Here is a 16,840-nt window from a genome sequence, read left to right as displayed (position 1 = left end):
TAAGGAGATGTCAAGGATCTTGTTTTTACAGATATATTTGCTTTTTATATTACATTTTAAATGTTGAATTGTTTTTATAATTGTTTTAACTATATTTTGATATTTGTTATGGCATTGAATCGATGCCGACTGTGAACCGCCTTGAGTTGCCTCTTGCTGAGAAAGACAAAATACAAATGCGGTAAATAGATAAAAAAAATAAAATAAATACTTTTCTGCGGAAAAGAGATAGGAACTTTCTTCCACGTATGGTGGTCCTGTAAGCGTATCAAGAAATATTGGAAAGAAATTCATTCTTTAACCCAAAAAATTCTAAAAATTAAATTCCCTAGAACTCCAGAAATCTATCTCCTAGGCATTTCAAATACAAAGTTAAATAAAAAGCAAGAGAATCATAGAATCATAGAATCATAGAATCATAGAATCATAGAGTTGGAAGAGACCTCATGGGTCATCCAGTCCAATCCCCTGCCATGAAGCAGGAATATTGCATTCAAAGCACCCCTGACATATGGTCATCCAACCTCTGTTTAACAGCCTCCAAGGAAGGAGCCTCCACCACATTCCGGGGCAGAGAGTTCCACTGCTGAACAGCTCTCACAGTCAGGAAGTTCTTCCTCATGTTCAGATGGAATCTCCTTTCTTGTAGTTTGAAGCCATTGTTCCGTGTCCTAGTCTCCAGGGAAGCGGAAAACAAGCTCCCTCCTCCCTGTGACTTCCTCTCGCATATTTATACATGGCTATCATGTCTCCTTTCAGCCTTCTCTTCTTCAGGCTAAACATGCCCAGCTCCTTAAGCCGCTCCTCATAGGGCTTGTTCTCCAGACCCTTGATCATTTTAGTCGCCCTCCTCTGGACATATTCCAGTTTGTCAATATCTCTCTTCAATTGTGGTGCCCAATTGGACACAATATTCCAGGTGTGGTCTAACCAAGGCAGAATAGAGGGGTAGCATTACTTCCCTAGATCTAGACACGATGCTCCTATTGATGCAGCTAGCAAAATGTTTTCAAACAACATTAATGGAAATTATACAAAATCTCCAGTAAATATAAGATGTTATTCCTGCTAAGTACCGCTGCCAGAATCTTACTTGCAAAAGTTTGGAAACAGAAAGAAATTCCAACAGTAGAGGAATGGACTACAAAAGTACTTGAGATAGTTCAAATGGACTGCCTATCTCAGAGACTCAACAGATCCTGCAGGAAGACCAACTGGTCAGATCTGAAAGACCTTTTTCTGACAAAGGAAATCCCAATGTTGATAGATTTGTCCAGCGTGTAGGAAATTACTCCAAAGAATCGGTACTGGGGAGATTAAGCGAAGTTTCAAACATAATGAAAATTACTAACAGCCTCCAGAGACTTTGGGAATTCCTTTATATTTTTATTTTTATTTTGTTTCTCCTTTTTTCATCTCTTTTTCTTTCCCCTCTTCTTTTTTTCATCGATTCTTAGTGTGCACACCTTCCGTTTTTTCATGTTTTTTGTTTCCGTTTTTTTCCACTTTATAATTTCACTCAAAATGTAAAATCACAATAAAAATAATTTAAATAAATAAATAAATACTGAGGGCAGCAGTGGTAGTTTCCTACTGACTGATATCAGCACATTTGGGGACTTCTCTGGCTATTTTAAGAGCAGGGAAGCCTATTTTTTCAACAGGAAGTGAACCAGAAGTTAACTTTGGGCCATTCCTTATTCCAGCATTGTTTGCTAAATCATCAATTATAGATTCCAGAAACGAAATCAATATTACTTCACCTTAGAAACCCTGATAAAAATTCCAGCCCTGCCCATATTCCTCAACTGTAAAAACGTTTTGCCCAGTGTGTAAACTCCTCCCGCCCCTATCCTGTTTGCATCCATCGTGGGAGCATATGATTTCGTACAACATCATACTATGTTTCTCTCTAAATTGTGTTTCTATGTGGTGTTCTCCGGGGCCTGATAAATGCAACCACTGCGTCTTTCATTTCTCCAGTTTAGCTTCAATTTAACCAATGGAAAGACTGACCTACAAGGAAATAAGAAGAGGTTTTGCAAAAACAAACACACATCGAAACTGTTTTTTGGTTAAATGTTAGTTACACGCCACTAAAATAATCTATAATCTAGATCAGGGGTCCTCAAACTATGTCCCAGGGGCCGGAGACAGCCCTCCAAGGTCATTTACCCGGCACTCGCTTAGGGTCAACCTAAGTCTGAAACGACTTGAAAGCACACAACAACAACAACAACAACAATCCTATCTCATCAGCCAAAAGCAGGCCAACACTTCCCACTGAAATACTAATAAGTTTATATTTGTTAAATTTGTTCTTCATTTTAATTATTGTGTTGTTTTTTGGTGTTTTTTGAACTAAAAATAAGATATGTGCAGTGTGCATACGAATTCATTCATGTTTTTTTCAAATTATAATCTGGTCCTCTAACAGTTTGAGGAACTGTGACCTGGCCCTTTGTTTAAAAAGTTAGAGGACCCCTAATCTAGATTAATGCTTTGAAATAGATTAAATGGCAGTGCAGACTCAGAGCCCTTCCTGACAGGCCCTATATCCCAGGGTCTAATCCCAGGTTTTCTGCTTTAAACTGGATTATATGAGTCCACACTGCCAGATAATCTGAGATAAACAGAAAATCTGGGATCAGATCCTGGGATGTAAGGCCTGTCTGGAAGGGCTGCCAGGTGCCATCTACACAGCCATATAAAATGCAGATTTTCTGCTTTGAACTGGATTATATTAGTCTACACTGCCATATTATCCAGTTCAAAGAAAATAATCTGGATTTTATATGGCAGTGTAGATGGAGCCTCAGGCTCCTTCTACACTGCCATATAACCCAGATTATCAAATCAGATAATCCACATGATTTGCTTTGAACTGGATTATATGACTCCGCCCTGCCATGTAATCCAATTCAAATCAGATAATTTATATGGCAGTTTAAAAAGGTCTCAGTTAATCCAGACTAAGATGTCTTCTACACAGCCATATAATTCAGATCATCAAAGTAAACAATCCTGATTATGGTTTGAACTGTATTAAATGGCAGTGTAGACACATAATCCAGTTCAAAGTGGATAATCTGGATGATATGGCCATGTAGATCTAGCCTATGGCCCCTTCTACACTGCCATATAATCCAGATTATCAAGGCAGATAATCTATAGTATCTGCTTCGAACTGGATTATATTAGTCTACACTGCCATATAATCCAGATTATCAAAATAGATATGTCCCATTATCTCCTTTGACCTGTATTATATGACTCTACACTGCCATATAATCCAGTTCAGAGCAGACAATCGGGAATTTATATGGTTATATAGAAGGGGCGATAGACCGTGTAATCCTGTTCGGTAAAGGGTGAACATCACTCAACAGCAGATTGACAGCCAGGAGCTTGACCAGGGAGAAGGCAAAATCATCCACATCCTCTATCAAGCTTCAGGGGGATATTTTAGCCAAAAACATATAACAAATAATTGAAAGATTCCCAAAGGCCAGGCACACGTACATCCTTACATTAGAGCAGTGTTTCTCAACCTGGGGGTCGGGACCCCTGAGAAGGGGTGTCAGAGGGGTCGCCAAAGACCATCAGAAAACACAGTATTTTCTGATGGTCATGGGGATTCCATGTTGGAAGTTTGAGCCAATTCTATCGTTGGTGGAGTTCAGAATGTTCTTTGATTGTAATGAACTATAAATCCCAACAACTACAACTCCCAAAAGTCAAGGTCTATTTTTCCCAGGCTCCACATTTGCGCATATTGAGTATTTCTGCCAAGTTTGGTCCACAGTGCTCTCTGGATATAGGTGAACTACAACTCCCAAACTCAAAGTCAATACCCACCAAACCCTTCCAGTGTTTTCCGTTGGTCATGGGAGTTCTGTGTGACAAATTAGGTTCAAATCCATCACTGGTGGAGTTCAGAATGCGCTTTGATTACAGGTGAATTATAAATCCCAGCAACTACAACTCCCAAATTACAAAATCAATCCTCCCCCAACCTCACTAGCATTTACATGTGGGTGCATTGGGTATTTGTGCCCAGTTTGGTCCAGTGAATGAAAATACATCTTGCATATCCGATATTTACATTATGATTTATAACAGTAGTAAAAAGTAGCAACAAAAACAATATTATGGTTGGGGGTCACCACAACATGAGGGACTGTATTAAGGGGTCACGGCATTAGGAAGTTTGAGAACCACTACATTAGAGCATAAAATTTACATAAACCCAACAGAAGTCTGCCATTTCCAGGTACCTTTCTAATTCTTACAGAAGTTGCTTTCAAATGCTTCTATTCGACTACATTTGCCATTTAAAACTCAACACGAATTACCGAATCACATGAGCTCTAAAGAATAATCTGAAGAACAATTCAGCTTTACTTTGTTCCGGCAGAGCTAAAGAACAGTGAATGGACTACAGAGGCAAATACTTTCATGCAGACGGTCAGCATTTTTCATTTCTCTTGTGGTATTTCATATTTTTTGTGGGGGGTCAGGCTTCTTGAGCCAAAAAATGTATTTCATCTAAGGAGCTTGATAAGTCCCGACCTAACACGATTTAACTGCTTCCTTGTAGAATCAAGAGAATATATAGATCAGCTTCAGTGTTTAATGCAAACATGGTATTTTGTGCAATGGTTCATGCAGTTCATAAAAGTATGAGATAATCTTGACGGAAGTGAAATAGTTTCAATTCTTCCTTACACTTGTCTTGGGGGGGGGGGGGGGGGGATAAGTAGTGTCAGTAACTTTTCTCAGAGCCTTAACCAACAAAATCCCAATATAGATGCAATAATTTTCTTCCATTTTCAGCAGTATATATGTCCCTCGTCCCCGCCAAGTCCGTTTGCGACAGAGGTGGGGTCGAAAGCAGGGCCACCCCAGAGGATCTTAAACTCCGAGGTGGGACGTAGAGGGAGATACATTCGGACAAGTGCGCTGGGCCAGAATCATATAGGGCTTCATACTTTTAAAGTATTTTGCCTTGAATTAAAGGTATAATTGTCGGCAGACTGTTATTTCTCTTTTGTTGATGTAATGTTTAAATACATTCTGTACTATAATCATTTTTTTAATTTGAAAGCTTTATAAATGACTAATAGGAATGCCATTCTGAAAGATGGAAGGTTACAATGTATGTTAAATACTGTATATCCTGGCATACAAGACGACTGGGCGTAGAAGACGACCCCCAACTTTTCCAGTTAAAATATAGAGTTTGGGATATACTCGCCGTATAAGACTACCCCTCTTCCAATGCACACCAAATAAATTTTTTAAAAGCATCAGATTTGATTTCAATATGGTAATTTTCCTATTACTGTACCTCCTTCTCTGCCTCTCAGATCTCGCACCTGCGCACCTGCACCACTTCACTGCAGTCTTCAGGAGCAAAATCTGAGAGGCAGAGAAGGAGGTACGGTAATAGGATACAAGGGCGGGCCAGACAGGTAAAAGAGTTGTGTTTTTCTGGGCCCAGAGCCACTCTATCTCTTTTTTCCATACCCCGGGTGCCCTGGACACTTGCAGCTTGCTCCACCCTTCACTTACACCTTCCTGGTGAAGCGCCCCTTCACCTCACCATCGGGATTGCATTATGTCCACAAATCCTGATGAATGGATTTTCTTCTACCGTACTTGTATAGCGTTGCCCTTAATGCTTTCATACAGTTGCTGCATACGGCAGGGATGCAGCCACTGCCATTTTTGAGCTCCCCCCACAATATGCAGCAACCACAGATTCTCCAAGCCGGACTGAACGTTTCAGCACCTGCTCTATAAGATGACTCCCAGCGTATAAGACTACTCCCGCATATAAGATGACCCCCATGCATAAGGCTACTCCAGCATATAAGACGACTCCCGCGTATAAGACGAATCCCACATATAAAATGACCCCTGACTTTAGAGAAGATTTTCTTGAGTTAAAAAGTAGTCTTATACACCAGAATATATGGTAAATATTATTTATTTATTTTTATCCTGCTTTTCTCCCACGGGTACATGGCTAAAACAGCAAAATAACATAGCATAAATAAATAAATAAATCCACAAAAAATCATAAATGACAGAAAAACTAATAGCACACGAAACATATCAAAAATTAAGCAGATTGATAAATTACAATGAACATCATTAAAAAAAATCCCTAAATCTCAGGTCATTGAGATTCTTCATAAAATCATTGTATTGATCTCCTAGATAGCTCCATTTTTTTTGGCTGTATGGAGATATTGCCAGATCTAGGAATCTACATTGTCAGAGCGGTCTGATCACTGCCTATTCAAGGTCATCAGGAAAGGTCTGGTTCCATAAAACATTTTAATTTGCAACCAAAAGGCTAGTAAAGGAGGGGCAATTGCACCCTTCTAGGAAGGGATTTCCAGAGCCATAGAGCAACCACCGAGAAGGCCCCCTCTCTCGTTCCCACCAAGTGCACCTGTGGGACCGAGAGAAGGATTTGTAGGAGGATATGCAGTCTCTCAGGTAGACTAGGCCTGAACTGTTTAGAGCTTTATAAGCTAAACCCAGGACCATGAATTGTGCCCGGAAACAAACTGGGAGCCAGTGCAATTGCTTCAGGAGTGGAGTAGTTCTTTTCCTTTATCCTGCCACTGTCAGCAGTCTGACCACTGACCTTTGGACTAGTTGAAGTTTCTGGACACTCTTCTGGGGCAGACCCATGTAACCGAAACCACCAAAACCACCAAAACCACCAAAAATAACATGTGGTATCCAATAACACTATGTAACACGATTTTTGTCCCTGGCTTATAAATGTAATTTCCTAATTGTTCTATCATAAAAACATAGAAAAGGTGTATTAACATTTTTTCCCAAATTTTGTTACAGTGTGATCCAATTTTGTCTCCAGCAATTTTTCCCTTAACTGTTTTGTAAGTCTAGCTGTGTTTGTCATTAATTTGAACCTTGGAATACTTTGAGATTTAAAGTTGAATGACTACTACTACCAATGACAGATGTTCAACTGAGCTGACTTATGCAACTGTTCCTTCTTTCCATAGAAAGGGAAGAATGTAGAGCCTTCGACTGCCATTATATAATAACTAGGTGGCACCGGACTGAGTCATAGCCAAGTAAAGTTGCATGTTTCCAAATCATGTTCTGTCTCAGAGAGACAACGAAGGTTCCCCCCCCCCCCCCCCGCCCGAAATTTCCAGACTGGTGATCCTCCAGACCTTTCAGGACAGTGATCCATCCTTCCATTTCTCCAGTTGAATTAATCCAACCCCAGTCTGAACAGGTATGAACCCAGCATTCCCTGTACACTGACTGCATTCATTCAAGCGTGAATCTATCAAATTATTTGCCATTAAAAAGTTTCCACAGAAAATCTTTTGTAACAAAAGAATCTGAGCTCTGCAAATCTAACATTTGTTGGATCCAACGTTCTTGCAACTTCAGTATTACCATTCTAGCACAAGTTTCTGCTACTCAGTTGCTCTTTGAGGCAGGTACTCTAATTCGGTGCCTTTAGTATATTTGCACAGGTGTAACTGACTGGAACTTAGTAAGCAAAGATGCACATGATGACTAACAGGGGATAAAATTCAAGTCACCAGTATACTTAGCCATTCTGGCTACCGAAGGCTAGAAAAAGTACAAGGCAGCTATTTCCCATACAAAGTATTAAAAAATTATGTACTTTGTCCATTTTCCCAGTTTGATTAACTTTCCAAACTGATTATTCTCTCAGATTATGCAGGAGAGATGTGTGATCCATAAAAAAACGGTTCAAAAGTCATTTCACTTCGTTTCTAAATTGTTTCTAAATTGTACTTGGCAAAAAAATTGTTACAGTAATTGCACATGCACATAATTACTATAATTGGGAAAACTTCAGGGGCTCCTATTTCCCTCATTTTTAAAGCTGTTGGGGTGAAACATGTCTACCACTGTTAGCCCACCAAATTTCAGAACATCTCACTTAGCCACAGATTTTTGGTGAATTTTCAAAGGTTTTATAAACAATGTTTTTAATAATAAAGAAAATAAATTCCTAGTTACAAAGTGTTGTTTCCTGTTTAATTGTGTAGTCCTTACTTTTAAAGTAGTTGTTCTACTCCTTGCTTTTAAAGTAGTTGTTCTACTCCAGAAACTTTGCTTTTGTGGCGGAAACTTTGCTAAATTGTAGAATATTAACAAAAGTATTGGAACTCTGGCTGAGAGTGGCTACAGACTGATCTCTTGTCCTGATTGGTGCTTTCTGATTCTAATGCATACTGGGAAATGTAGTTTGGGGCAGAGCCTTTTGAATTCTTTGGCATAGAACTCCTCCCCTTCCCAAACTACATTTCCCAGCGTTCTGTGCTGTTCCCAAAATGCACTGCTCCTCCTTTTCTGGCCTCTAGTAATGGCGAGAGGTTATTAATTCTAGGATTGGGAAAGCAGGCAGGCAGCCTTTTTGGCTCAATGGCTTTGCTTTCTTGCACTGAATATGAAACTGACTTCGGGAGCCTTCCGAGATTTACAAAACTAAAATGACAAAGTATGGGGTAAGTTTTGATTCTTAAATATTTGGTGTGGGCCATTTAAGTGGTTCGGATATGTCTTCCGCCTTACAAAGCTTCCGATTTTCTTACAATTTCTCACTCTTCCATTTTTTTTGCATATGCCTACTATGCAAGAGTCTATTTTAAATTTTAAATTTCATAAGCAAAGTGGTAGTACTATTCTGTAGAATTCTGCCCCATAGAAAATTATTTCTAGTGTTCGTTTTTATATTATTTTCATTCACACCATACCAGTAAATGGTTCACCGAGGAGCTGGCAGCAATGAAGCGAAGGAAGAGGAGACTAGAGCGCGTGTGGCGTTCGGACCCGAGCGAGTCAAATCGAACACGGTATGTCGCCCTTCTCAGGGCATATGCCGTGGCAATAAAGGCGGCAAAGAAATCTTTTTTTGCGGCCAATATTGCGTCCGCAAAGAACCGTCCGGCTGAGCTGTTTCGAGTTGTCAGAGGTCTATTAAATCCCACCAAGTCGGATGGGAACCCTGACAACTCGACGGCCCGCTGTGAAGCTTTTGCTCGGTTCTTTGCGGACAAAGTCGCTTCGATCCGTTCTGACCTGGACACCATGTTAACGGCAGTCTCAGAGGATGTAACACGAGCATCTGCTTATCCGATTTCGTTGGATTCATTTCAATTGGTGAAACCTGAGGATGTGGACAAGATGCTTGGAGGAATGAGGGCTACCACATGCATCCTAGACCCCTGCCCATCCTGGCTTCTAAAGGAGGCCAGAGGGGGATTGGCCGAGTGGGTGGAGGTGGTGGTTAATGCCTCCCTTCGGGAAGGCAAAATTCCAGCCAGCTTAAAACAAGCTGTGATAAAACCGCTGTTGAAGAAACCATCACTGGATCCCACTCAATTCGTCAACTTTCGGCCTGTTTCCAATCTTCCCTTCTTGGGCAAAGTCCTGGAACGTGTGATGGCCTCACAACTCCAGACATTCTTGGTAGACACTGATTATCTAGATCCGGCACAGTCTGGTTTCAGGCCGGGACATGGTACCGAGACAGCCTTGGTCGCCTTAGTGGATGATCTGCGCAGGGAGCTAGACAGGGGGAGTGTGTCCCTGTTAGTTCTGCTGGACCTCTCAGCGGCCTTCGATACCGTCGACCACGGTATCCTTCTGAGACGCCTCGCGGGAATGGGCCTTGGTGGCACTGCTTTGCAGTGGCTCAGGTCCTTCCTAGAGGATCGTACTCAGAAGGTGTTGCTGGGGGACAACTGCTCTACCCCACAACCATTGACTTGTGGAGTCCCGCAGGGCTCAATATTGTCCCCCATGTTATTTAACATCTACATGAAGCCGTTGGGAGAGATCATCCGGAGTTTCGGGGTGCGGTGTTATCTGTACGCAGATGACGTCCAACTCTGTCACTCCTTCCCACCTACTACTAAGGAGGCTGTTCAGGTCCTGAACCGTTGCTTGGCCGCTGTATCGGACTGGATGAGGGCGAACAAATTGAAATTGAATCCAGATAAGACAGAGGCACTCCTGGTCAGTCGGAAGGCCGAACAGGGTATAGGGTTACAGCCTGTGTTGGACGGGGTTACACTCCCCCTGAAGACGCAGGTTCGCAGCTTGGGTGTGATCCTGGACTCCTCGCTAAGCTTGGAACCCCAGGTTTCGGCGGTGTCCAGGGGAGCATTTGCACAACTCAAACTTGTGCGCCAGCTGCGCCCGTACCTTGGGAAGTCGGACTTGGCCACGGTGGTCCACGCTCTGGTCACATCCCGGATTGATTACTGCAACGCGCTCTACGTGGGGTTGCCCTTGAAGACAGCCCGGAAGCTTCAGATGGTCCAGCGCTCGGCAGCCAGGTTGCTAACTGGAGCGGCACTCAGGGAGCACACCACTCCTCTGTTGAGCCAGCTCCACTGGCTGCCAATCCGCTACCGGGCTCAATTCAAGGTGCTGGCCTTAGCCTATAAAGCCCTAAACGGTTCTGGCCCCGCTTACCTCTCCGAACGCATTTCCGCCTACGAACCGACTAGAACATTAAGATCATCTGGGGAGGCCCTGCTCTCGATCCCGCCTGCGTCACAGGTACGCTTGGCGGGGACGAGAGACAGGGCCTTCTCAGTGGTGGCCCCTCGGCTATGGAATGCCTTGCCAGCTGACATCAGACAGGCACCTTCGTTGCTGGCGTTTCGGAGAATGGTCAAGACCTGGCTTTACGAACAAGCGTTCGGCTAAGCAATGCAACTAACTAAGGAAGACGGTAACTGAACATAGGAACGGCACAATGACTATGAGAATGGATCTGACTTTAACGGAGGTGCTATATATGTTGTTTGTCGATTTGTCTGTCTATGTTAATTGTTGTGGAGCGACGTTGTCGTCCCGGTTGTTGTATTGCCGTGTTTTTAATTGCACTGTAAACCGCATTGAGTCGCCTGTCAAGGGCTGAAATATGCGGTATAAAAGTGAAGCAAATAAATAAATAAATAAATAAATAAATGTTCTGCAGACCTGGTCTACAAATTGTTTTTCCTTAAAAACAAAACCAAACCAAAACAGAGATATTATTTGAGCTATTACATTTGAGATGGGAGCAACTCAAATTACCAAGGGTAGATGTTACTGAAATTTAAGTGCGCCTTCCCATTAAAACACTTTAACAAAGCTGTTCATTGAATACAATTCTGAAACACAGTATTTTACAAATTCAGTCTTAAACCTGAATTAATGTTAAATTTTACTAATTTTTTCCACTTTGTATTGTACATGCCTTCCTATCACATCCCCCCATGTCTTTTTAAAATATCCGTATCTTTTGAAAGACTACACAAGTGACGAACAAGTTAAAGATCCCATGATTCAATGGGCAAAAAATATAGGGTGAGCAATACATTTAGAACAGTGATTCTCAACCTGTGGGTCCCCAGATATTTTGGCCTTCAACTCCCAGAAATCTTAACAGCTGGTAAACTGGCTGGGAGTTGTAGGCCAAAACACCTGGAGACTCACAGGTTCCAAACCACTGATTTAGAAGAATGGGAAGAACCTTGGAAGAAATGGCTACAATTCAGAAGAAGCCTTAGTAGCACAATGTGCTGCTGAACTGCTGACCTGAAGGTTGGCAGTTGAAATTTGCAGGACAGGGTAAGCTCCTGCTGTTAGCCCTAGCTTCTGTCAACCTAGCAATTTGAAAACATGCACATGTGGCAGGTATGGCTTCAGTAGGAAAGGCACAAGATGCTCCAAGCACTCATGATGATCACACGGCCAGGAGGTGACACTGTAGGTTCCTCGGCATGGAAATGGAGAACAACACCTCCCCCAGAGCCAGAGATAAGCACCACCTCCAAAGCCGGAAATGAAAGGAGAAGCCTCTGTCTTTCTTTGTGTTTGTGTGTTTCATTGTATTATAACAAAGCATTGAATGTTTACACTGTAATCTGCTCTGAGTTCCCATGCGGAGAAGGGCAAAATATAAATAAAGTATTATTATTATTATTATTATTATTATTAGCTATACCATTAAAGACAACTTTTACAAAATGATTTATAGATGGTACATAACTCCACGAAAACATCTGAAGATGTACAAAAGATTAGACTTATGCTGGAAATGTAAACAAAAGACAGGAACTTTTTACCCCATGTGATGGACTTGCCCAAAGGCTAAAGATTTTTGGATAAACATTCATAGAGATATGGAAATCATCAAAAAACAAAATAACACTGAAACCAGAAACCTTTTTCTTAGGATGATTAGACAAGCAAATACCGAAACATTTTCCTCTATATGACAACAGCAGCAAGAATTGAATATGCAAAATTATGGAAGCAACAACGATGGATGATTGGATTACAGGCAGGAACTTTTGAATCAATAGCATGAACTCCAATTGCTTGATTATTCTAAAACAGTCTCCTTTGACACAAATAAGGGTTAAAAACAGCCCATTTCTATCTACTCAAATGAAAATGGGTTTTTACTTATTAGGAAATGAATCCTGACCTAATCCGCACAGTATCACGCTGTGTCTCTTCGTTTAACCTTCTGGTCTAATTTTCATGATGTCTAGCCCAAAAAGCATGTCATCACATGACAACAGATTACATTGTCACCTGACCTCTTCATTTGACGTTGAGGCATTTGCAACCTCAAAGATCTGATCGTGGTGAGAACTGACCGCATAAAAGTATGCCAAATTGTTCATGCCGGAAAGTTTGCAAACAGATATCAGAAAAGACAAAGTCTAGAAATATTTTCCAGGGCGAATGGACAATGTGGCAGCAGTAAAACCAAACCAATCTGTGAAAACAACATATCTCAAAGTTTGGTGTGCATTTTTTTTCCTAGCAAACCTTTGCTCTAAAATGCCTTTCAGTGTAAAGCTATTGGACTGTAATTTTGTGACTTTCTACCTTAGGTTACAGAAATCAACGAAAGAACTAATACCCTGAATTATTTTTGTTCAGACATAATTGCATCCTCAGAAGCCATATTCATAGCAATGTTTATAATGACATCTTGCATTAACTATATTATATTGGTACTGTCATTACCAATTAAAGTGGACAGTACTTCGATATGCCAAATAAATTCTGTGAATGGTACTTGAAGTATTACTTGTGTTTAAATGACTACTATGAAAGTTTATTTCCCCAAATAACAGAATTTATGAACATTAAATATCACATAGAGGGACTAAAACTTCACTTGTGGTGTTTCATTTTGCACAGTGTACGTATTTGGGTGGACACAAAGATAATGTAGTTATGAATAGAGCAACCATTGAAAACAGTAACAAATTGTTGCCTTATCCAAATGGAAAAAAATGCACCTTCTCAAAACAATCTCAAAATGTCCTTGAGGGATAAAGATTACAAAACTTATATAATCTGATTTTAGGCATTGAATGTTTGTCTTTTTGTTATTGGAATCCACCCTGAGTCCCTTTGGGGAGATAGGGCAGAATATAAATTATTATTATTATTATTATTATTATTATTATTATTATTATTATTTGAAACACAACAAGATGAGTCTACAGCTGTTATATTGGATCACATGTCAGACACTTCCCAAGTGTCTAGGACTGTGTGATGTATCGGCGAATAACGCATGCGGATCCCAGTAGGGTGGCCTTTTGCAGCTGACAGATGGTAATCTTGTCAGCGCTGATTGTGTTTAAGTGCAAGCCAAGGTCTTTAGGCACTGCACCCAGTGTGCCAATCACCACTGGGACCACCTTTACTGGTTTGTGCTTGAGTCTTTGCAGTTCAATCTTTTAATCCTCATGTCGTGTCAACTTTTCCAGTTGTTTCTTTTCAATCCTTCTGTCGCCTGGGATTGCAACATCAATGATCCTTACTTTGTTTTTGTTATTATTATTATTATTATTATTATTATTATTATTATTATTTTACTGACACAAAAACACAATATGTCACAGCAAACGAGATCTATATGCTGGATTTCGTATCACAAAATCACAAGTCGAACACTTCCCAAGTGTCTAGGACTGTGTGATGTATTATTATTATTATTATTATTATTATTATTACTGACACAAAAACACAGTATGTCACAGCAAACGAGATCTATATGCTGGATTTTGTATCACAAAATCACAAATCGAACACTTCCCAAGTGTCTAGGACTGTGTGATTTATTATTATTATTATTATTATTATTATTATTATTATTATTATTATTTTACTGACACAAAAACACAGTTTGTCACAGCAAACGAGATATATATGCTGGATTTCGTATCACAAAATCACAAGTTGAACACTTCCCAAGCGTCTCGGACTGTGTGGTGTATTATTATTATTATTATTATTATTATTATTATTTTACTGACACAAAAACACAGTATGTCACAGCACATGAGAGATACATGCTGGATTTCGTATCACAAAATCAAAAGTCCAACATTTCCCAAGCGTTTACGACTGTGTGATATTATTATTATTATTATTATTATTATTATTGTACTGACACAAAAACACAGTATGTCACAGCAAACCAGAGATATATGCTGGATTTCGTATCACAAAATCACAAGTCGAACACTTCCCAAGTGTCTAGGATTGTGTGATGTATTATTATTATTATTATTATTATTACTGACACAAAAACACAGTATGTTACAGCAAATGAGAGATATATGCTGGATTTTGTATATGAAATACAAAGTTATTATTATTATCATCATCATCATCATCATCATTTTACTGACACAAAAACACAGTATGTTACAGCAAATGAGAGATATATGCTGGATTTTGTATACAAAATACAAAATTATTATTATTATTATTAGCATTTCTTTTCATTTACTGTCTTGTAACCGATAGTTTGACTCCTCTACACTAGAAAAATGTTTTTTTTTTCCTGCTTACATTACAATGCACAAAAGAAAAGTGCTTTAAAAAAGAAGTTTGTTTCGATTGCTTCTGTTTTACAGCAGAAATAACATTCGGCAGAAGTTTGCACAGAAATCAATCTCTAACCACATCCACATTGCAACATTTTTAAAAAATGTGATTGAGAGATTTGTGAGTCTTAACGCCAGGGTTGCCTGGTTGGCTTTGAGTTACATGAAGGAGAGGGATAAAAGCACAGTTCTAAATGTGATGTAAAATAATCAAATCTATTCACAAAACAGTTCAATTCCATCAACCAAATTTTCCAAGCGAATTGTATGTTTTTCTTGGTAGCAGCTGTGTTCGTGATTGGTTTAATTTCCGCTTGAAGTTGTACAAAAAGGACCCCTCCCCAAGCCTCTTGATAATAATACAAAGGAAAAAATATATTAAAATGTACCTTGGAAGTAGTACCTGGAGTTCACTGTTACACGTACCTTCGATGTCTTTCCCTGGCTTTCCCCTCCCACAGACAGCTTGGCAATGGAATGCCCTTCAAATCTATGGCTGACTGCTTTGGGTAAATGTTTTACAAGACACTAAACAACCTTCTGTCCCACCCTCCATGCAAACACAGAGCAGAATATAATGGCAACAAAGAACCTACAGGCAGTGTGCAGGTAAAAGAAATGCAGCAATGGCTTCCGACTTGAGATTTAAGCCCAATTCCCTCTGGTTTTAATCAGTTTTTGGAGAAAAAACGAGCAAAGGGATGGACATACATCTCCGTAATCACACTATTCACTTGTAATTGTGAGACATAAATCAAGATAACCTTTTCCCTTATTGTTAACTTCTAATCTGTACACAAGCCTAGGCGTGTTTGACTGGAAAAGAAACCTGACAAGGAACGGTTAGTAAAGAACAGTATTCGATTTCAAAATAAATCTTGAGATTCAGACCAAGAGATCACGATGACAGTTGCAGCTTTTAGATTGAAAAAAAAAACAGTAAGCGGTGTATCGCAAATTGAACTGAAGGGCGGAAAAAAGAAGGGAGAAAGCAGAAAACACTTTCAAGACAAGATGAATGAACACACATCGACACCCCCCCCTTTTTTTTCCAGTAAGCAACCCTGCCTCCCTCCCTCACCTCATTTCACCAACTCCAAAAAGTTAAACTTCTACTACCCTCAAACCAGAGTTTTCGCATTCCATTCAAGTTAACAATTGCAAAAGGATGAGAGCAGAAACTGGCACTAATACACTGAAAGCATCTCAACTGACAAGCAACTACCAGAACCCGGGAATATATATATATTTCTGAACTATAACTTTCAGGATCCATACAGGGCAGCACAGCCGTTGGCATGTTGGCTGGAGGAGTCTGAAGTTGCCCAGAAAAGCCGTTTCGAGCCCAAACTAGTCCCAAAAGTCACGCCGTGTTCCAGTTTCTAGACAAACATGTAGCAGAAAGATTAAGTACAGTACAGGGAATATACTCTGCACAGTAAGAAAAACACAGAGGAAAAGAATTAATCTAAATTAACAAAACAAAGATAGGTATTAGAACAGACGAGCAGAAATGAAGTGAAAATGGCAATTACAATTTACAATTATTCAATGGGTTCCTTACTGTGTGTCGCACCCTAAGACCTTCTCATGTTTTGTCAATGTCAGGCTTTGTCAAAGCCCGACTGGAGCCAGCGTTTCATGTCCAACTCGAGAGTGTTCCCTGCTACGCCTCTCTTGCCTCAAGGAGAGCTTCTGCAACTGGAGCCAGTAGGTAAACCTCAAGTGCCTCAGGTAGATGTTCCTGCTGGTTCACCACGTAAGGTCAAAAGGTAAGCCTCCTATTAATTGGAGCAGGACGTGAGAATCCAGATACTTATGTCACATGACCCTTTCCCCTTAAGGGCTATGAGGCTCCAGCACAAAATACCATGCATCTCAATGGA

General features: G+C 40.3%; 1 protein-coding gene across 5 annotated transcripts in view; it reads right to left on the bottom strand.

Moving 5' to 3' along the window:
• The window catches only part of RBM47 (RNA binding motif protein 47), a 142,136-nt gene that overhangs the window by 55,413 nt on the left and 69,883 nt on the right, over positions 1–16,840 (bottom strand). Inside the window, exon 1 of one of the 5 annotated variants that reach the window (XM_060778448.2) lies at positions 15,381–15,411. The exons of 3 other annotated variants lie outside the window; for them this stretch is intronic. The gene's annotated coding sequence lies outside the window, so the exon portion shown is untranslated. Of the gene's footprint in view, positions 1–15,343; positions 15,412–16,840 lie in introns of those variants that run through there. One more of the 5 variants, XM_060778445.2, reaches the window with a different exon arrangement.

Source organism: Anolis sagrei, chromosome 5 (assembly GCF_037176765.1).
Source record: "Anolis sagrei isolate rAnoSag1 chromosome 5, rAnoSag1.mat, whole genome shotgun sequence".
Classification (NCBI taxonomy): domain Eukaryota; kingdom Metazoa; phylum Chordata; class Lepidosauria; order Squamata; family Dactyloidae; genus Anolis; species Anolis sagrei.
The sequence above is the reverse complement of the archived record's forward strand: the minus strand, read 5'-3'. Positions and strand labels throughout refer to the sequence as shown.